Here is a 23,244-nt window from a genome sequence, read left to right on the forward strand (position 1 = left end):
TAATCATCTGTTATGAAAAATAAAATTAACTTTTCACACTTTATGTCATATTAATGGTTCATATGCTAATTTTTGTTCTACAGACATTTATAAGAGGTTTTTCTTGTGTTTGTTTTTTCTCCAATCTGCTGCTCAAAGTTAAGCAAACACAACCTAAAGAGAGAATGCCTGTCCCTTTGAAAGCACAAGAGTATCAACGACGTTGGGGAGGTTGTAGTGTATGATAGCTCTTTTCAGTCAGGTTTCCCTAGAAGAAATATATAAGCCTAAAGGGTATACCAGATGGAGAAACAGAGGTTTCCTGCACCAAAATAGTGCTACATTTATTAAAAACCCAGCTAGTATTAAATACCAGGAGACAAGAAAACCAGCTCTGAGCAAGAATGTCCACATTTAGCCTTCCACATGGCAACTGTTCATCCCATAAGAAAAGGCACAGTGGACCACCTGCCTGCCTGGAGAACTTGATGAAGGCTGACTCATGCAGGATAAGGTGGCCATCATGCCTGGACCTATTGGCCTGCATCTCAGGAGGCCAGATTTTTTTGTTTTTGTTTTTGATTTTGATTTTCTAGACAGGGTTTCTTTGTATAGTTCTGGTTGTCCTGGAACTCACTCTGTAGACCAGGCTGGTCTACAAGGGCTGGGATTAAATGCACGTGCTACCACCACCTAGCTGATCTATCCTTTCTTTAAACACACTCCTCACCGGGGGATGGTGGCACACACCTTTAATCCCAGCACTCAGGAGGTAGAGGCAGGTGAAGCTATGTGATTTCGAGGCCAGCCTGGTCTACAGAGCAAGATCTAGGACAGTCGCCCAAACTACACAGAGAAACTCTGTCTTGAAAAACCAAACCAAACCAAAACAAAAAATAAAATAAATAAACACACACCTCTCCAAAACCCATCAGAACTTCTCAATCTAGAACCTTCTGACCAACTTGTATCCATTGGACTGGATTCTAGCATCAAAATACTAGAAAGGTGATGCCTCCAAGGAGTCTTAAGCTTCTCCAGAATCCTTGCTGGCAACATACATCTTTGAAAATTTCCCACTGAATTGGGACTGGAGAGGTGGCCCAGTGGTTAAGAGAGCTTCCTGATATTCCAGATCCTGACTTTGGTTCCTAGCAAGACCCCATGTCACAAGACCCCAGAGCAAGACTACTACAGAGCCCATATTGATATTTGATGCAAAACACACAGAGGTTTATTGATAACAAGCAAGCCCAGGCTTGGTCCATGTCCAACACTCGACACAGTGGGTAGAGGAAGACGGCCCTGACTTCTCAGGGTGAGGGATTTTTAAAGGGAAAAACTGCAAGCAGGGTGGTACAATCCTTTGTGTCATATGACTGGGTGAGGGTGTGTAACCTTTGAATTTACTGGTTGGGGGTTACAGTTATCATTTGGGGGCATGCATGGGCAAATCACAGGCTTTGTTCTTGAGCTACCATGGGGGCTGGCTGGCCTAGCAGGTTCACGTTGACCCATGTACATAGTTCTAAGTTGATGAGGAGTCTCAAGACAGTAAACAATTGGCTGAACCTTCAGCAGTCAGAGTACATATAGAGAGGGAGCTACTGAAAGGAAGTTGAAATTGAGGCATGATCTCTGAACAGCCTGTTATGGCATCTGCTTGTTTCTTTCAGCACCCACATCAGGTGTCTCACAACCTCATCCCTAGAGCTCCATTTCCAAAGGATCCGATGACTTCTGCCCTTTACAGGGATCTGCATGTTTGCTTAGACACACATACAACACATAAATAAAAATAAGCACCCAGGTGGTGGTGGTGCACACATTTAATTCCAGCACTTGGGAGGCAGAGGGAGGCAGATCTTTGTGAATTTGAGGCCAGCCTGACCTACAGAGTGAGATCCAGGACAGGCTCCAAAACTATACAGAGAAACCCTGTCTTGAAAAACTAAAATAAATAAATAAATAAACAAGCAAGCAAGCCTTTTTCTGAGACAGGGTTGCTGTGGAATAATCCTTCTGTACACTGTGAAAAAGTGTTGCTCTCATTGCTAATAAAAAGCTGATTGGCCAATAGCTAGGCAGGAGGTATAGGTGGGACAGCCAGACAGAGGATGCTGGAAAGAAGAGCAGAGTATTAGAAGTCATGGGAGATGCAGAGAGAAAATGGGTGTGCTGTGTTGAAAGAAGTTACAGCCACATGGCAGAGAGTAGATAAGAGATATGGGTTATTTTAAAATGTAACAGTTAGCTAGTAATAAGCCTGAGTGTTTAATCCCAGTCAACCTATTAAATGGGGGAGTTTGGAATTGGGAAATGATAGCTATGAAATAGAGATGTAGATGAAGAAAAAGACAGAGACACAGGATAGCTTCAGGAGGGCTCTGGGTCAACACTGCAGACCCTGAGTTTTATTACTCACACCCTTTATATACCTAAAGAAATGGTGGGGGGGGCAAAAAGATCTTCCCCCTTTCAAGGACATCACAGTTCAAGGTATAAAGTACAATCAACTATGAACGCCTCCTTAGTACCCAAGACATCTGGTAACCATGCCTTATGGAAAAGCATCTTGTAAATGGACCTTGAGGTATAAGATGCCTGGTAACCACATCTTTGGCTGAAACATCCTATTATGTAGCCTTTCAGGGGAAAGAAGCTCAGACTCTCTGACTTTGAGTCAAGAAGAAAACAAGCCACAAGCTGGGGACTCTGTGGGCCCCCACACCTGAGCTACTGGCTGGGCATTTATAATTAATATTAAGCCTCTTTGTGATTATTAGGGAGCAGGCTGATGGGACAGAAAAGTCTGCCTACAAAGGGTCTCATTATGGAGACCTGGCTGACCTGGAATCCACTATGTATGTAGACCATGCTGACCTTGAACTCAGAGATCTGTCTGCCTCTGCCTTCTGAGTGCTGGGATTAAAAATGTGCAATACCACCACCCGACATTTTTGGTTTCTTTTGGCTTTGGCAGGGGCAGGGGAGGGTAGAGGAGGGGAGGGGATGGTAGGGAGAGAAAGAGACAGGGAGGTGTGTCTACAAGGTGTGTTTATAAGGAAACATAGTGAATGCACACAGGAGGTGCTGTTAGTGGCTGCAGCTGAGGTATATATATATAATTATTCTGTCAGGACCCTAAGCCCAGCACAGATGCCTAAATGCTAACAGGTGGCAAATGTCTTCTCACCAGCCCTAATTATCACTATTTTTATCCATTATTTCTGAGAATTTCATACATGTATACAATGAAATATGATCATATCTTGCTCCATTTCTTCTCTCCAAATTCCTTTCCTTATACTGTGTTCCCAATTTCATGTCTTCCTTGGTTCAATCCCCAGGACCCCATAAACACAGGGGAGGGGAACATAGGAGGATCCTTGGGGCTCACTGGTCAGCCAGGAAAACTAATTGATTAGCTCTAGGTTCATGGAGAGACACTGTCTCAAAATAAAGTAGAGGGAGGGAGACCTGGCACAGCAGTTAAGAGCACTAACTGATTTTGCGAAAGACTTAGGTTCAGCTGTGCCATGGTGGCACATGCCTTTGATCTCAGTACTCTGGAGGAAGAGGCACGTGGATCTCTGTGAGTTCAGGGCCAGCCTGGTGAAGATGGGAGAAGGGAGAAGGGAGAGATGTGGTGATATTGTGTTCCCCAATATATTGTGCACCCTAATAAATTTATCTGGAGTCAGAGAACAGAACAGCCACTAGACAGACATGGAGGCCAGAAAATGGTGTCATTCACATCTTTAATCCTATCACTTGAGAAGTAGAGATCCATCCAGATCTCTGTGAGTTTAAAGCCACACTGGAAAAAGTCAGGCATGGTCTCTCACACCTTTAATCCCAGGAAGTGAGCCTTAGTCCCAGGAAGTGATTGCAGAAAGCAGAAAGGTATGTAAAGCATAAGGACCAGGAACTAGAGGCTGGTTAAGCTTTTAGGCTTTTGAACAACAGTTCAGCCAAGATCCATTCAGATGAGGACACAGAGGCTTCCAGTTTGAGAAAACAGGACCAGCTGAGGAACTGTTGATGTGAGGAAGCTGTGGCTTGTTCTGCTTCTCTGATCTTCCAGCATTCACTTTAATGCCTGGCCCCAGGTTTGTTTTCATTAATAAGACTATTCAAGATTTGTGCTACAGAGAGAGAAGGAGAGAGGAGGGAGGAGAGAGAAGGAGAGAGAAGAAGAGAGGAAAAGGGAAAGAGATCTAGAAGATTGAGAAGGAGATCAAGAAGGATATTAAGAAGGAGATATCAAGAAGGAGCAATCAAGAAGTAAATCTAAAAGGGGAGATCAAGAAGGAAATTGAAAAGGGGAGATGGAGGAGATTGAGAAGGAGATCTAAAAGGAGAGATCAAAAAACAGATTGAGAAGGGGAGATTGAGAAGGAGATTGAGAAAGAGATCAAGAAGGAGAGATGGAGAAGGAGAAATTGAGGAGATCAAGAAAGGGAGATTAAGAAGGAGATGGAGAAGGGGAGATGGAGAATGGGAGATCGAGGTAGAGATCAAGACTGGGAAATCGAGAATGGGAGATCCAGAAGTTCATTAAAAAGGGGGGGGCTGAGAAGGAGATTGAGAAGGAGGTCAAGAAGGAGAGATAGAAAAAGAGAGATTAAGAAGGAGATCGAGATCAGGAGAGATGGAGAAGGGGAGATCTAGAAGGGGAGATCATGAAGGCCATCGAGAAGGACATCCAGAAGGAGAGATCAAAAAAGAGAATGAGAAGGATATCGAGAAGAAGAGTTCGAGAAAGGGAGGTCTAGTAGTAGAGATCGAGAGGAGATAGAGGAGAAGATTGAGAAGGATAAATTAAGATGGTTGAGAAGGGGAGATTAAGAAGAAGATCAAGAAAGACATCAAGAAAGAGAGATCAAGAAGGACATCAAGAAGAGTAGATCAAGAAAACATCGAGAAAGGTAGATTGAGAAGGAGATCCAGAAGGTCATTGAGAAAGGGACATTTAGAAGGCGTTGAGAAAGGGAGATCAAGAAGGACACCAAGAAGGGGAGGTTGAGAAGGACATTGAGAAGGGAAGATTGAAAAGGACATCAAGAAGAGAAGATTGAGAAGGATACCAAGAAGGGGAGCTTGAGAAGGGGAGATTGAGAAAAAGATGGAGAAGGATATTGAGAGGAGAACTAGTAGGTGAGTTTGAGAAGGAGAGATCCTGAATGAGATTTAGAAAGGGAGATTGAGAAGAACATTGGGAAGAGGAAAATGAGAAAGAAATCGAGAAGGGGACATTGAGAAGGACATCAAGAAAGACATTGAGAAGGACATGAAAAATGGGAGATCAAGAAGGACATCAAGAAGGGGACATCAAGAAGGAGATAGAGAAGGAGGTTGAGAAGAGGAGATCAAGAAAACATTGAGGAAGGGTGATCAAGGAAGAGATTGAGAAGGATATCAAGAATGGGAGATCAGGAGTACATCAAGAAGGGGAGATCAAGAAGAAGATTGAGAAGGAAATTGGGAAGGAGAGATAGAAAAGGAGATTAGGAAGGGATAATAGAGAAGGGAAGACCAAGAAAAAAATCGAGAAGAAGATTGAGAAGGACATTGAGAAGGACATCAAGAAGCAGATCAAGACAAGGAGATATTAAGGACATCAAGAAGGATATAGAGAAGAGGGCATCGAGAAAAGATCGAGGAAGGAAGATTGAGAAGGACATCGAGAAGGGGAGATTGAGAAAACATCATGAAAGGGAGGTCGAGAACCAGATTGATAATGGGAGATTGAGAAGGAGATCGAGAAGGGGATATCAGGATGGGAAGATTGAGAAAGAGATTGAGAAGGGGATCAAGAAGGAAATCAAGAAGAGAGATCGACAAGAGGAGAATGAGAATGAGATTGAGGAGGAGATTGCGATGGGGAGATCAAGAAGGGGAGATCTATAAGGACATCAAGAAGGGAATATCTAGAAAGACATTGAGAAGGATATTGAGAAAAAGCATCAGAAGGACATCAAGAACAGGAGATTGAGAAGGATATAGAGAAGGAGATTGAGTAGGAGTTTGAGAAAGAGAGATTGAGAAGGACATTGAGAAAGAGATAGAGAAGGGGAGATCTAGAAGGGGAGGTCGAGAAGTAAATACAGAAGGAAAAATCAAGAAGGAGAGATCAAAAGTTGAAATTGAGAAGGGGAGATTGAGAGGCAGATTAAAAGGGGGTTGAGGAGGAGATCGAGAAGGGGAGATCAAGAAGGGGAGATGGAGAAGGAGATCAAGAAGGATATCGAGAAGTGAAGATAGAGAAAGACATTGAGAAGGACATCAAAAAGGACATTGAAAAGGACACAGAAAATGGGAGATTGAGAAGGAGGTTGAGAAGGGGACCTAGAAAAGGTGAGATTTAGAAAAAGATCAAGAAGGAGATCAAGAAGGACATTGAGAAAGAAATCAAGAAAGAGATCGAGAAGGACATTGAGAAGGGGAGATTGAGGAAACATTGAGAGAGGGAGATTGAGAAGGAGATCAAGAAGGACATTGAGGAGGGATGATTGAAAAAACATCAAGAAATGGAGATCGAGAAAGAGATCAAGAAGGATATTGAGATGGGGAAGTTGAGAAAACATCAAGAAAGGAAAATCACAAAGAACATCCTGCAGGGGAGATTGAGAAGGAGATCGAGAGGGGAGATCAAGAAGGAGAGACCAACAAGGAGATTGAATAGGAGATTGAGAAGGGGGAAATTGAGAAGGGGAGATCGAGAAGTAGATCAAGAATGACATCAAGAAGGAGATGGAGAAGCAGATCGAGAGTGGGAGATCGAGAAGGAGATTGAGGAGGAGAGTAGAAAGGAGATTGAAAAGGGGAGATAGATAAGGAGATTGAGGAGGAGATTCAGATGGGGAAATTGAGAATGGAAGATTGAGAAGGACATTGAAAAGGAGAGATCGAGAAGAGATCTAGAAGGGGAGATTTTGAAGGACATCCAGAGGGACATCTAGAAGGAGAGATCGAGAAAGTGAATGAAAAGGATATAGAGAAGGAGAGTTCGAGAAGGGGAGCTCTAGTAGTGGAGATCGAGAAGAGATTGAGAAGTAGATTGAAAAGGAGAAATAGAGATGGTTGAGAAGGGGAGATCAAGAAGCTGATCAAGAAGGAGGTCAAGTAAGATCTTGAGAAGGGGAGATTGAGAAGGAGATCAATAAGGACATCAAGAAAGAGAGATCAAGAAGGGGAGATTGAGAAAAAGATTGAGAGGGAGATCTAGAAGGGGAGATCAATAAGGACATTGAGAAGGGAAGATTGAGAAGGACATTGAGAAGGGAAGATTGAGAAGGACACCAAGAAGGGGAGCTTGAGAAGGGGAGATCCTAAACGAGATTGAGAAGGACATTGGGAAATGAGAAGGAGATCTAGAAGGGGATCAAGTTTGAGATTAAGAAGGAGAGATTGGTAAGGGGAGATCAGGAAGTAGCTTGAGGTTGACATTGAGAAGGAGATCAAAAAATATATCAAGAATGAGAGATCGAGAGAGATATCCAGAAGGAGATTGAGAAGGAAATAGAGAAGGGGAGATCAAGAAGGAGATCATGAAGGGGAATTTGAGAAGGAGATATTGAGAAGGAGATTGAGGAGGAGATCAAGATGGAGAGATAGAGAAGGGGGGATTGAGAAGGACATCGAGAAGGGGAGATTGAGAAGGACATTAAGAAGGGGAGGTTGAGGAAGAGATGAGAAGGGGATCAAGGAAAACAGACTGAGAAGGAGATCGAGAAGGGGAGATGGAACAGGAGAGATCGAGGAGATGAGTAGATTAGCAAGGGAGATTGAGATGTAGATTGAGAACGACATCAGGAAGGAGATCAAGAGATGGAGATTGAGAAGGAGTGATCAGGAAAAGGAGAATAGGAAGAAGCAAAGTGCTAGAGAGGTCTCCAGGAATCCACAATGATACCTCCACTGTAGACTACTAGCAATGGTCGAGAGAAACCTCGAACTGACCTAGTCTGGAGATCGGATGGCCAAACACCCTAACTGTCATGCTAGAACTCTCATCCAATAACTGATGGAAGTGGATGCAGAGATCCTTGGCCAGGCCCCAGGTGGAGCTCCAGGAGTCCAATTGTTGAGAAAGAGGAGGGACTGTAAGAGCGTGAATTGTTGAATCCAAGATTGGAAAAAGCACAGGGACAAATAGCCAAACTACTGGAAACACATGAATTATGAACCAAAAGCTGTGGAGTCCCCAACTGGATCAGGCCCTCTGGATAAGTGAGACAATTGAATAGCTTGAACTGTTTGGGAGGCACCCAGACAGTGGGACCCAGACCTGTCCTTAGTGCATGAGTTGGCTGTTTGGAACCTGGTGCTTATGTGGGGACACTTTGCTCAGTCTGGAAGGAGGGGACTGGACCTGCCTGTACTGAATCTACCAGGTTGAGCTGAACCCCCAGGGGAGTCTTTGCCCTGGAGGAGATGGGAGTGGGGAGGAGAGCTGGGTGGAAGGTGGGGGAAGGAGGGGGGAGGACAGAGGGAACCCATGGCTGACATGTAAAATTATAACACAAATATCCATATAAAAATAAAATAAATATATTAAAAAAAGAAGGGGAGATCAAGAAGGCGATCGAGAAGGGGAGATCGAGAATGGGAGATCAAGAAAGAAATTTAGAAGGACATTGGAAAAAGGAGATCTAGAAGGACATTGAGAATGGAAGATTGAGAAAATATCAAAAGGGGAGATTGAGAAGGACATCGAGATGTACACCCAGAAGGCAGAGATCAAGGAGAGATTATAAGGAGATATTTAGAAGGGGAGATTGAGAGGAAATCAAGAAGAAGATTGAGAAGTAGAAATTGAGATGATCAAGAAGGGGAGATTGAGAAGGAGATCGAGAAGGGGAGATAAAGCAGGAAAGATCAAGAAGGAGATTGAGAAGGAGAATGAGTAGGAGATTGAGAATGGGAGATCAAGATGTAGATCGAAAGTAACATCAAGGAGATCAAGAAGCAGATTGAGGAGGAGATCAAGAAGGGGCAATCAGGAGGGGGAGATTGAAAAGGATATTTGTATCATGAATCTTAAAGGCACTTATTTATAAAATCAAACCTGAGGCTAGTTATTGGGGTGAATGCTGGAAGATCAGAGAAGCAGAACAAGCCTCAGCTACCTCACCTTGCATGTTCCTCAGCTGATCCTGTTTCCTCAGACCTGATGCCTCTCAGCTGAACTGTGCTGCTCCAAAGCCTAAAACCTTAACCAGGTAAAAGCTACTAGTTTCTGGTCCTCACACCTTATATACCTTTTTTGCTTTCTGTCATCACTTCCTGGGATTAAAGGCTCACTTTCTGGAATTAAAGGCATGTGTCACAATGCCTGGTTGTTTCCAACGTGGCCTTGAACTCACAGAGATCCAGAGGGATTTCTGCCTCTGGAATGCTAGGATTAAAGGTGTGAGTGCCACCATTTTCTAGCCTCTGTATCTAGTAGCTGTTCTGTGCCCTGCCCCCAAATATGTTTATTAGGATGCACAATTTTTTGGGGAACACAATACTACATTTCCCCTTTTATTTGTCTATGTTTTTTTTTACCTTTCTAGAGCTTTAATGAGAGAGAGAGAGAGAGAGAGAGAGAGAGAGAGAGAGAGATGGGGGGAGAGAAAAGATGTCACGGAGGGGGGAGTATGGAAGGAGAGAGAGTGCAGGGAAAAAGAGAGCTTGTCTAAAATTTAAAAAAGGCTTATAATTAATACAAGAAAAACTATCCATTAAGTATATACAATATATACAGTCAAGAATTACATTAACAATGTCTAGTCCATTAACATTAACAGATTCAGATAAAAATTCCATTATATATATATTAACAATGTCCAGTCACTGACCTTTTTATTTTATCATATTCATATTCTCTTTTTTCTTTTCATAATAGATTCAGTAATCTTCCTTTTTGTTTTTATATCTTCCCCCTTTTCCTTTTTGAGTAGATTCAATCAACCCCCATTTATCCTATTATTTCTTCATCTTTTCTCTCTCTCTTATTATTTTTTTTGTTTTTTTTTGTTTTTTTTGAGCTGAGGATCAAATTCAGGGCCTTGCACTAGACAAGTGCTCTACCACTGAGCTAAATCCCCAAACCCCTGTTTTCTCAGAGTAGATTCATTGATCTACCTCATATCTATATTCTCTTTTTTCTTTTTCTTTTTTTTCAAACAAAAACTGTAGATGAACAGTCTTATTAAATAAGAAACACAGAGCCAAATGCAGAGTTAAAAGCCCAAGAGGTCAGAGCAGTAGCTTAAAACCACCTTTTTACCCTTCCTGCCACTGCTGTCCTTCCCCTCAGCAAGAGACCTACTTCCTTTGTATCTGTCATTTTATTGACTTTGTGTTCTGCCTTCTCATTGATTGTAAACCCAACCACAAGACTTCCTCATCATTGCCTGTCTATACAGACCTCTAGGTCTTCTATGGTTGGTATTGAGATTAACGGAGTATGTCTCCATGCTGGCTGTGTCCTTGAATACACAGAGATTTGCCTGCCATGTGATCTGGATTAAAGATATGCACCACCACCACCCAGCTTCTGCTGTGGCTTGCTATTAACTCTGACCCCCAGTCAACTTTATTTATTAACATACAAATAAAATCACGTTTCAGTACAAATAAAATATCACCATATTTCCCCTTTTCTACTTTAATAAAAAGAAAAAAATAGAACTAATATAAGAAAAATTATATACAAAAGTACAATAACTATATACCATATATATATAAGCAATAAATACCTAAACAACGTCTAGTCCATTTGCATTTGACAAATTCAGAGAAAATAATTCCAGTATCTATCTTATTTTCATAAGTTCAAAATGTACCTGATTCACTTTTTATCCTAAATTACATTACTAACAGAACTGTCTTATAACGTCTTTCAAATTTATACTCTTACTCTTTAGTAAGTTTCTTTTCTGAAATTCTTAACAAGGAAAACTATAACTCTATCTAATCTTCAACATATAATTAACTAATTTTCAACTCCCTCAGAGACCCAAGAAGGAAATATTATTACCTAATAAAAATAAAAACAGGAAGTGCATGCAAGCAGCTTCCCAAAAAATGTGAGTTGACAGAAACAGCCAGCTCCCTGGGCAGTCACCCGAGGTTTCTCCAAAGTGTTGGGACATCATCTTCAGCCTATAGGCTTAGTGTATCTGACAGATTCATTAGTTTGACCTCACATTTGGTGAGAGCAGTCCATGTACCAAAAACACCTGAATTCCGCTAGTGTCATGTCATGACTCAGGATTTTAAATTCTGGAAATTGTTGATTTTTTTTTTTAATTCAGCTGTCCATTCTTCTTGGCTGTGTGTGTGTGTGTGTGTGTGTGTGTGTGTGTGTGTGTGTGTGTGTGTGTGTGACTTCATCTAGGCATCCTGTTCTTCTCCACATCCCTCTATTAAATGCCAGTCTACCATTGAGATGTGTGAGCTTAGTTTCTCTTCAAGAATAACTGTTTCACCTGGTGTTCCACTGCACATCAGAAGCCATTGGTCCACTGCCTGTTCAGCTGCCTTCAACAAAAAGGGTGCAGTACCTTTTCTGAATTGCAAAGGCCACTTCAGAGATGGTGCCATGTTGTCCTGGGCTCAGAAGATGCCTTTTGATAAGACTATAACCACACTTGTCTTGGCAAGAATTGGTAGTCCTTTGTTTTATGTCCAGTCTGTCCATTTTGTCCTGTTTGTCAGCAGTTGATTCAAGGATACTTTGTTGTCCAGTGGCTAACTTTTGCCACGATGAAAGTTAACTCCATATGCAGTTTCTTCAATTCCCATATTTTCTCTGAAGTAGATTGGTACTGCCAGGAGCTAACATGTCTCATAGTCATAACAAAAAATAAAAAATTTCTAAGTTATTAAAACATTTTAAATGCTATATTCTGTAGATCTCTGAAGGATTTGAAGATGACCTGTCTATCTAAAATATATCTGCTCAATCTTGAAAACACACCTAATATGACTACAAGTTCAATTGTAATGTCTAACTACTATCTTTCATTTCTTTATATCCTAATAGTTGGTAATAACAACATTCAAGGATCAGCAAATTGCATTACATTGTTAAATGAATGATATTAAGTACAATATCTTGAACAAGATTAGAAATATATGTATGGCATTTTCTAGCAATATCAATCTCAATATATATAATTTGTATATAATATAAAAAATCCAATCCAATTTAAAACTAGTAATTGTCTTTTAAAAAAAAAAAACCAAGAAACTTAAATCTAATCTCCTTACCTTAGCCCTTTTCCTAACTCATAACAACAACTTGTAACCAATCCTCCTAAACAATGAAAATTATCCCAGACCCAAAACCCATTAAAAGACCAAACAACAACAACAACAACAACAACAACAACAATAACAACAACTAAACAAAAAAAACCCTCCCATCCCACACCACTTCTTTGGGAATGTGGGCGTCATATTCTTAAAATTGCTTCCTACTGGGTATGGGTGAAGGTATCTTTATTCTGAAAAGAAAAATTTTGGGTTAATTGTCAAATTCTAGGAAAGGTAACTATATCATTCATTATATAGTCTGTGCATAATGCCAAAGTTCAGGGTTTATCTCAAGTACTTATTCAAGTAGTCTTTGAAACTGTATCATCTCAGCTAGTCCTCTCAAAATTGCTCTGAGCAGTTTGTAGTCCAAAGCTGATCTGTAGATGATGTTTGTCAGCTTAGTGATATATATTATTATTGTCCATGTGGAATTGTTCTTGTTGTGGGGCCTCATCTTCTTCCTGGAGACTTCAATTGGTGTTAGGCCAGCCATGATTTTCTGCAGAAAACTGATAAGAGACTTGAACACAAAGACATCTATAGGCAGCTAATTGAAGCTTTTTTTCTAGAATTAGTTAGTACTCTATATAACCATTAATATCTTAACAAAGTTTAAAATGTATATATATAAATCTTGTAAATTTTGATATAAAATTTATACTTTAAGAAAAGTTTAAAGAATCAGAATATAATCAAAGAATTGAGATTAGTCCCTTAATTAATTTGGTTTTTCTCCTGTCTCATATCAAAAGAAGGCTCTGTCTTATGGCATGATACAGGGACTTTGCATTTTCCTTTTAACAACATGCTTGAGTTTAAAGAAGGAGAGAGCCACTCTCCAACTCCAAAGTCAGCTTTAAATTTTAATTGAACAGGAGATACAAGAAGACCAATAGTGTTAAATTTCTTTAGAGAAGAGCAGAAAAAAAACATTTAGGAAGACTTATGAAATTTTGTAGATGATATACCAATAGGCCATTTTACTCTTTTTCCTGGGACAGATGATTTGTCCTTTTTCTTCAGTTGTCCCATTTGTCTAGTGTTCTTCAGATTCCTTAGCCTTCATTTTCCTAAAAGAAAAAAACAAAAACCTTTCCCCAAGGCTAATTTTCAGGACATTCCCTTTTGTCAAGTTATATCTGATTAAATGAAAAGGCATGTGTTACTGGTATACGTTAGTTTAAATTGGATGGTCGTGCTGGCTAATAAAATATCATATCCTCTAATTAAGAGGTTTCTCTTGTTCAAATGAAACATTTATCAATTTTGATGGTATCCACAGCTTATCTTCTCCTGTAGAAACAAAAGCAAAACCTTGTCCCCAATGTAACACATACCCTGGTTTCCATTCTGAGGTCAGCACATCCTTGAAGTATATAGGCTGATTTAATTCTGTAGTTTTTTTCTATTAACCAATGTCACTCTGCAGCTGTTGTTCTTTTCTCATTAGCACTGAGAAAATTCAAAGTTAATAGAGCATTTTGTAGTCTAATTCTGGGGGGGGGGGTTGTTACCCTTTTCTGTTTATTTAACATATCTTCTAGAGTTCTGTTTGATCTTTCTATAACTGCTTGGCCTGTAGGATTATGTGGTATACCTGTAATATGCCTTTATATTGTAATAAGCAACAAACTGTTTCATTTTAACAGAGACATATGCTGTAGCATTGTCAGTTTTAATTTGTGCAGGTATACCCATGATGGCCATAACTTCTAGCAAATGAGTGATTACAGAATCAGCTTTTTCAGAACTCAAAGCAGTTGCCCATTGAAATCCTGAATAAGTATCAATGAAGTATGGTGTACATACTTCAATTTTTCCAAATTCTGCAAAGTGAAACACATCCATCTGCCAGATTTCATTCCTCTGAGTACCCTTTGGGTTGCATCCTGTTGGTAATGGTGTCTGATTGTAAAAATGAACAAGTAGGACATTTCCTTAAAATTTCCTTGACTTGTTGCTAGGTTATGGAAAAATCCTTTTTTTAAACCTTTAATATTGACATGATGTTTTTTATGAAATTCTGAGGCCTCCAGCATATTTCCTATCAATAATTTATCAATCTCATCATTACCTTGTGCTAGAGGGCCTGGCAGGCCAGTATTGGATTGGATGTGAGTTATATATAAAGGATGACTCCATTTCCTGATTGGATCTTGTAATTGAATAAATAGTGAAGTTAATTCTGAAGCATCAGGGATAAATTCTGCAGTCTCAATATGTAATACCACTCTTTCAGCATACTGAGAGTCAGTAACTATGTTGAGAGGTTCTGAAAAATCCATTAATACCAACAGAATAGCATATAATTCTAAATTTGAACTGAATTATAAGGACTTTGAACTACTTTACTTAAAATTTCTGATTTGTAACCTGTTTTCCTTGTTTGTTTGCATCTGTATAAAATGTATGAACAAATTGAGGCAAAATTAATCAGCTCTCTTTATAAGATCAATTTTTTTTCGCTTTTGAGATATTTGTTGTTAATTTCTCCCAAAAAATTACTGCAAGCTCTTTGCCAAGGTTCACTTTCTGTCCATAATTTTTCAAAGTCCTCCTTAGTTAAAAATATGACAATTTCTGCTGGGTCTATTCCTGCTAATTGACAAAGTCTTCATTTTCCTTTCCAAATCAAGTCATAGATTTTTTCCACATAAGTTTTTAATTTTCTTTCTTTCTTTCTTTTTTTCTTTCTTTCTTTCTTTCTTTCTTTCTTTCTTTCTTTCTTTCTTTTCTTTTTTTTGCTTTTTTCATAGCTGAGGACTGAACCCAGGGCCTTGTTCTTGCTAGGCAAGCACTCTACCACTGAGCTAAATCCCCAACCCTAAGTTTTTAATTTTTTATTCAGTTTATTTGGCAAAAATAACCATTCCAATATTATATCTTCCCTCTGCATTAATATTCCTGCAGGAGAATGCCTAGAGGGTAAAATAACCAAAATGCAGTCCAGCTTTGGATCAATATGATCCACGTGTCCTTCATGTACTTTCTTTTCTACCAAGGCCAATTCTTTCTCAGCTTCAGGTGATAATTCTCATGGACTATTTAAGTCCTTGTCATCTTCTAAGGTTTTGAATAAATTATTCAGTTAATCATTTTTTACCCCAACAAAAGTTCATAGATGAGAAATGTCTCCAAATAATCTTTGAAAGTCATTAAGAGTCTGTAGTTGATCTCTCCTAATTTACTCTTTTTGGGATCTAATTTTTTGTAGACCTATTTTATATCCTAAATAATTAATGGAATTTCCTCTTTGTATCTTTTCAGGAGTAATTTGTAATCCCCAGCAAGGCAAAATTTTCCCTACTTCTTCAAACATTTTTTCTAAAGTATCTGCATTTGAGTCAGCTAGTAAAATATCATCCATATAATGATAAATTATATATTTAGAATTTTTTTTACGTATCACTTCCAATGGCTGTTGTACAAAATACTGGCACAGGGTTTGGATATTTAGCATTCCCTGTGGGAGAACCCTCCATTGAAATCTCTTAACTGGTTGAGAATTATTATAAGTAGGCACTGTGAAAGCAAATCTTTATCTTTTTCTTGTAAGGGTATTGAAAAGAAACAATCTTTTAAATCAATAACCATGGGAGGCCATCCTTCAGGTAACAGAGTAGGCAAAAGAATTCCAGATTGTAGAGAGCCCATTGGCTGAATTACTTTGTTAATTGTTCTAGGGTCTGTTACCATCCTCCATTTACCAGATTTCTTTATAATAACAAATACAGGAGAATTCCAAGGGCTGGTTGATTCTTCAATATGTTGAACATTTAACTGTTCTTCTACCAGCTCTTCTAAAGCCTGGAGTTTCTCTGTTGTTAAAGGCCATTGATGAACCCACACAGGCTTGTCTGTTAACCATTTTAAAGGTAGAGCTGTTGGTGTCTTTGGAAGATCATCAGTTGTGCCCTGTTCTTGTATAATATGGATGGCTGGTGACCACTCATTAGAACAATACCTTCTAATATTTCTCTCAGAAACATGTGCTAGTTTCTGATTTGTTTCTGAGGTTGGAGGAATGTTAATCTGAGTATTCCATTGTTGCTACATGTCTTGACCCCATAGGTTCATAGCTATGTTAGCCACATATGGTTCTAATTTTCCTCTCTGTCCTTCTGGGCCTATACATTCGAGCCATCTTGCACTCTGTTTCACTTGAGATAATGTTCCAATTCCTAACAGTTGAACCTTTACCTCCTGAAGAGGCCAAGTTGGATGCCAAAATTCTGGTGCAATTATGATCATGTCAGCACCTGTGTCTACCAGACTAGATAATAAAACACCATTTATTCTTATTGTTTATTTTGATCTTTGTTCATTTATAGAAGTTTGCCAAAAATTTTTCTTTATGTTTTCTCCTGAATTTTCTGTTCTCTCTGTCTCAGCTGTTTCATCATCCCAAGCAGCCTGACTTATTCCATTAGGCATTTGGTTATTATTGTTCTGAGTAGGGGGTCTCCTCTACAACTGCAGGAATGGTCGGAACTGGATTTGCTGTGGGGGCCTGCCTGAGGCCCCTCTGTGAGTTTCCCAAAGACTGAGGAAAAGTATTACCTTGTCTGTCCCTTGTTGATCTACATTCATTTGTCCAGTATTTTCCCTTTCCACACCTTCTGCATACTACAGAAGGAGGGGCATTCTGTTGCCATTGTTCCTTAAAGAAACATTGTTTCTAGGAATGCCCTGTTTATAGTCTCTTTTCAAATGTCCTTGCTTTCCACATCCAAAACATCTGACATTCCTCAAACCTCTTGAAATTGCTTCTCCTATCCACATATTGTCATGTTCATGAGCACATGAATGTGCACATTAAATGTGTCTCTAATCCAATCTTCCAAGGGTGCCAATCTTGCCTTTAACAGCTTGATTATTCTCTTGCATGCTGCATTCATGCTTTTTTTTTTTTTTTTTTTTGAGACAGGGTTTCTCTGTAGCTTTGGAGCCTGTTCTGGACTAGCTCTATAGACCAGGCTGGCCTTGAACCCACAGAGATCCACCTGCCTCTGCCTCCTGAGTGTGCATTCATGTTCTTAAAAGCCAAAGATTTGATTATTATTTTGCTAGCTTCTGAATTTGGGACCATTCTATTTACTCCTAAGTCAGTCTTTGTAAGAAATCTGTAAAGGTTTTTTTTAGGCCCTGTATAACCTTTGTAAAGGACTCAGTTTTCTTTCTTGGTTCCTCAACACTGTCCCATGCATTCAAGGCTGCCATTTGACATTGAATTAGGTTTTGGATATTATATAAACATTCAGTTTGTATTGCAGCATATTGGCCTTCTCCAACAAGCTGATAGTGGAACATTTGTATACCTTTGTCCCTCCATTGTTTTTCTATGTTCTTAGCTTCCTCTTTGAACCACATTTTCCATTACAGCAGTGCCCCGGGTTCCAGAACAGCATTTACCAGCTCTAGCTAATCCTGTGCTATAATCTCATTATAAGTTGACCAGGAGTTTAACATTTGCTTTACATATGGGGAATGCATGCTATAAGATACCATTGCCTCCTTAAACCTTTGTAAATCTAACATTTCAATTGGAGTCCAAATATTTTGTACATTCACTTGACCAGGTAGCTGCTGTACAGTTACTGGATAAATTATGCATGATTGTGTGAAAATAGGCTTTCTTTCTGTAACCTTATAATCCAATCCTGAAACAATTTCACTGTTAATTTCTTCTGTCTAAATCTGAATTTCTCTATAATTCATTTTAACAGGTTTAATAGGTTTTTCTAAAACTTTTATTCCAGCACTTAAATTGACTATCTTTTTAAATAGTAAAATAAGGATAAGGAAAGTAATAATGTGCATAATCCCATCAACATTAATATTTTTATATAGTTGTTCCATTTTCAGACTTCCTAAAATGTTATCAAACAAAGACAAATTTTCTTCCAATGTACATATAAAACCCATTTTTTTTTAATGTGGAAAAAAATTCTCTTTTAAATAGTTTTTTCTTTTAAAATATTTGATATCTTAATTGACTTACCAAGTCTGCATAGAGTAGAACAGTAGACATCCAAGGGAATTTCAAAACAGCTATCTAGCATCCAAGGTGTGAAGAGAGAGAGAGAGAGAGACAGAGAGAGAGACAGAGAGGGAGAGAGAGAGAGAGAGAGAGAGAGAGAGAGAGAGAGAGAGAGAGAAAGCATAGCCACGAGTTCTGGCTAAAAGCTTAAATCCAGCCATGTGTTTCTGCTTGATCCAAGTCGAGCCTGGGCTCTGGCTTCCTTAAGCTCCAACCATGTGTGTTGGCATTTTGGCCAAAAGCAGCTCTATCTGCAGTTGCAGTAGAGTGCAGCCAAATGGTAGCTCTGGCAGGCCTGAGTTGTTCATAGCACCAGCTGCAGGTAACTGCTTGTAGCTATGGTCAGTCAGGCCTAGGGGCTAGGCTGAGCTGGCCCGAGCTGGGGAGCTGGGGAGCAGTGGGCCACCAAGTTGCCAAGCAAAACTGAGCAGTTTTTAATGAATTCTTGCCACAATGGGCACCAAATGTAGATGAACAGTCTTATTAAATAAGAAACACAGAGTCAAATGCCTAGTTAAAAGCCCAAGAGGTCAGTGCAATAGTGAAGAGCTAAAACCCTTTTTACCCCTCACTGCCACTGCTGTCTTTCCCCTCAGCAAGAGGCCTACTTACTGTGTGTCTGTCCTTTTATTGACTTTCTGTTCTGCCTTCTCATTGGTTGTAAACCCAACCACATGACCCCTCATCACTGCCTGTCTATACAGACCCCAGGTCTTCTATGGTTGGTATTGAGATTAAAGGTATGCATCTCCATGCTGGCTGTATCCTTGATAACATGCAGATCTGCCCAGCTCTGCCTCCCAAGTGCTGGAATTAAAGGTGTGTGCCACCACCGCCCAGCTACTGCTATGGCTTGCTTTTAGCTCTGACCCCTAGGAAACTTGATTAACATACAAATAAAATCATATTTCAGTACAAATAAAATATCACCATAAACTCTGAAGAAACACTTCCACAAAATTTCACCTGAATGCTGGTCTCTTCTTAATCAACATGAACTGGTCCAGTTGCCCAGCATCTATTCTCCTAGTGGAGCAAAGATTTTGCTTCAGTTGTCTGGTCTCTTGCTAATCACAGCTTGGTTCTTCAGCCCCAGCTAACCAAAACCACAGATTTTCAGTTTAAAATAGCAAATGGCCCTTATAAGTGACTCTCAAACTTCCCTCTAGAAATTCATAAACAAGGCCTCCTTTGCCTGGATTGCTCTCAACATTATTTTCCAGGCTCCCACAGAAACCCTCACCTAGCTTTGAACATCAATGCCTTTTCTAGAGCAAAGTTCCAAAGTTCTTACACAATCCTCCCCAAATATGGTTGGATGTGTCACAACAATGCCCCATAATCCTGGTACCAATTTCTGTTTTAGGATTACTGTTACTGTGAAGAAACATCATGACCAAAACAACTTGGGTAGAACAGGATTTTTTGGCTTACACTTCCACATCATAGTTCATCATCAAAGGAAGTCAGCACAAGAACTCAAACAGGGCAGAAACCTGGAGGCAGTAGAGTTGATGGAAGAGATCAAGGGTGGGTGCTGCTTTATTGGCTTGCTCCTCCTGACTTGCTCCTCCCGTTTTCTTGTAGAACTCAGGACTTGGGAGCTTAGGGGATGGCTCCACCCACAATGGGATGGGTTCTCCCATTGGTCACTAATCTCTTATGGAGTTATTTTCTCAGTGGAGGTTCCCTCTGACTCTAGCTTGTGTCAAATTGACAAAAAGCTAGCTAGCATAACTGCTATAATCAGAGCAGGTGCATCTGGACGTAGATAGAGGTGCCTGGGTAGAATGTGAGGTTTTAGTCTGAGCCACACTCATTTGCTGAAATAATCCCCATGGAGTAATTGTTGAGTGGGGCCCCTCATATCAATGTATGATCTCCCCAAGTGGTATGGATGAATTGTCTCTGGGCACATCTAGCCATTACCATCTTAACCAACAGCAGCCATGGCAACTCTAAGACCCTCTATATGGGGCCTTATGATGGTTCATACAGGATGCCGGCCCAATATACTCTCACCTGAGTTCCCAGTCACTCCCTACTTGTGGACCCGTCCAAACTCTGTGCAGTTCTGCCAGAGCTTCAAGTAGCTTTGGGAGAACTAGAATACATCAAAACAGAGTAACTCTAGTTATTTTCCATCTATGCAGCCTTGGGAAAAGTTATTGATTCTGAAGTGAGCCTTCCTGATGATGTGGTGGCTTTTTGTGGTCAACTCATGTTCTTAAAAAAATAAAAAAAAACCTCTGGCAAGTAGGCTTGCTCTTTACTTTGGTCATTGCTGTCCAATATGGTAAGACTAAAATTTACATCTCCTGAGGAAAACTTCACATAACACTATAATATTGTTCACTGGACTTAAAAAAGACCTAAGGTTCCTCTGTTTTTCTTTAAAAAAAATTTTTACTAAGACATTTTTTATTCATTTTACATACCAACCACAGGTTCCCCTGTCTTCCCTCCTCCCCCCCCCCAGAATACCCCCTCTAACCCACCCCTCACTCCCACTTCCTCCAAAGCAAGTCTGGTACATTCAGTTGAGGCAGGTCCAAGCCCCTCCTCCCTACACCAAGGCTGCACAAAGTGCCTCACCATAGGCACTCAGCTCCAAAAAGCCGGCTCATGAATGGGGGACAGGTACTGATCTCACTGCCTGGAGGCACCCTATACAGTTCAAACTAAACAACTATCTCACTTATCCAGAGGGCCTAGTCGAGTACCATGGGGGGTTATCCTCAGCTATTGGTCCACAGTTCATGTATCTCCACTACTTTTGATAGTTGTCTCTACACTTTTTCCAGTCATGGTCTCAATATCCCTTGCTTATAGAATCCCTCCTCTCCCTCATCAATTTGACTCCTGGAGCTCCACCTATGACCTGGGCCACGCATCTCTGTATCTGTTTCCATTAGTCACTGAATGAGGGTTCTATGATGAAAGTTAGGGTATTCAGCCATCTGATCACCAGAGTAGGCCAGCTCAGGTACCCTCTTGACTATTACCAGCAGTCTATGGTGGAGTTATCCTGTGGATTCCTGGGAACTTCCCTAGCACTTTGCTTCTCTCTATTCCTATTGTGTCTTAATTTATAATGGTATCTCTTTTCTTGCTTTCCCTCTCTGTTCCTGTTCCAGCTTGAACCTCCCACTCCCCTAAGCTCCCATCCCCTGTCCCTTGCCCTCCATAACCTACCCTCACTCCCAGTTTGCTCATGTAGTTTTCATCCATTTCTCCATCACTGGGCAGTCCATGCACCCTTCCTTGGGTCCTCCTTACTAGCTAGCCTCTCTGGAGCTGTGGGTTGCAGTCTGGTTATCCTTTGCTTTACATCTAGATCCATATCTGTCACCATGAGCAAAACTTAAGTCCAAGTGGATCAAAGACTTCAACATAAATCCAGTTACTCTGAACCCGATAGAAGAGAAAGTAGGAAGTAGTCTTGAATGCATTGGCACCAGAGATCACTTCCTAAATATAATAGCAGTACCACAGTCACTGAGAGCAACAATTAATAAATGGGGCCTCTTGAAACTGAGAAGCTTTTGTAGGACAAAGGACATAGTCAATAAGACAAAAACAGCCTACAGAATTGGAAAAGATCTTCACAAACTCCATATCTGACAGAGGGCTGATCTCCAGAATATATAAAGAACTCAAGAAGCCAGAAATCAAAATACCTAATAGTACAATTAAAAAATTGGCTATAGAGCTAAACAGAGAATTCTCAACAGAAGAAGCTCAAATGGCCGAAAGACATTTAAGGAATTGGTCAACGTCCTTAGTCATCAGGGAAATGCAAATCAAAATAGCTCTGAGATACGATTTTATATCTGTCAGAATGGCTAAGATCAAAAACAGTGAAGATAGCTTATGTTAGAGAGGATGTGGAGCAAGGGGAACATTCCTCCACTGTTGGTGGGAATGCAAACTTGTATGGCCACTTTAGAAATATGTAGGGCAGTTTCTCAGAAAACTGGGAATCAATCTTCCTCAAGACCCAGCTATACCACTCTTGGGCATATACCCAAGGAAGGCTCAATCATACCACAAGGACACATGCTCAACTATGTTAATAGTAGCATTATCTATAATAGCCAGAAGCTGGAAACAACCTCAACTGAAGAATGGATTAAGAAAATGTGGTACATATACACAGTGTAGTACTACTCAGCAGTGCAAACAATAACATCATGAGGTTTGTAGGCAAATGGATGGAACTAGAAAATATCATCCTGAGTAAGGTAACCCAGACTCAGAAGGGCAAACATGGTATGTACTCACTCATAAATGGATACTATATATAAAGCAAAGGTTTCTCCACTTTTCTAAAACTGTGGTGCAGCAGGGAGGCAGTGTTTTATCTGCACAGAAGACACTCTTGAAGCACAGAGTGGCTGAAAGTAGGGTGAGGTGTTCTTTCATTCATGCTCTAGATAGTTTTATTACTCAAGTGCAAATGGAGATTCTATTCTAGCCCATCTTCTCTTGATATTTGGCTGTCTTTCAGCATGTCACTTGGTCCATGTGTGTGGTATAATTTATTCACATGTCCAATTTCATGCACCAGTCATCTTAGCCCACTGAAAAGCACCAGCCTGACCTAGGGTCAGACCCTAACATTGCCAACCCCCAGCTCAGCTTCTCAGAAAAGAACACAGAGTTATATGGAGCTAATGTTTAGCATCCACAGTTCTAGCAGCCCTGTAGTAGCCTTTGTTTGCAGAGCGTGAAACTAATGAAGTAGAGAAATAGTGAATATCTTCACTTTCTTCATGATATAGGTAATCTCACAAGGATTTGGGAGAGGACTGTGTTGTGATAGGGAGAACCTCTAGTTTCCAGAGGGACCCAAGGTAACACCCCAGCTCTCTGTTCCTTGAATCTGCAGCAAGCTGTCACTTGTTTCC

Source organism: Onychomys torridus, chromosome 11 (genome assembly GCF_903995425.1).
Source record: "Onychomys torridus chromosome 11, mOncTor1.1, whole genome shotgun sequence".
NCBI classification, from domain to species: Eukaryota; Metazoa; Chordata; class Mammalia; order Rodentia; family Cricetidae; genus Onychomys; species Onychomys torridus.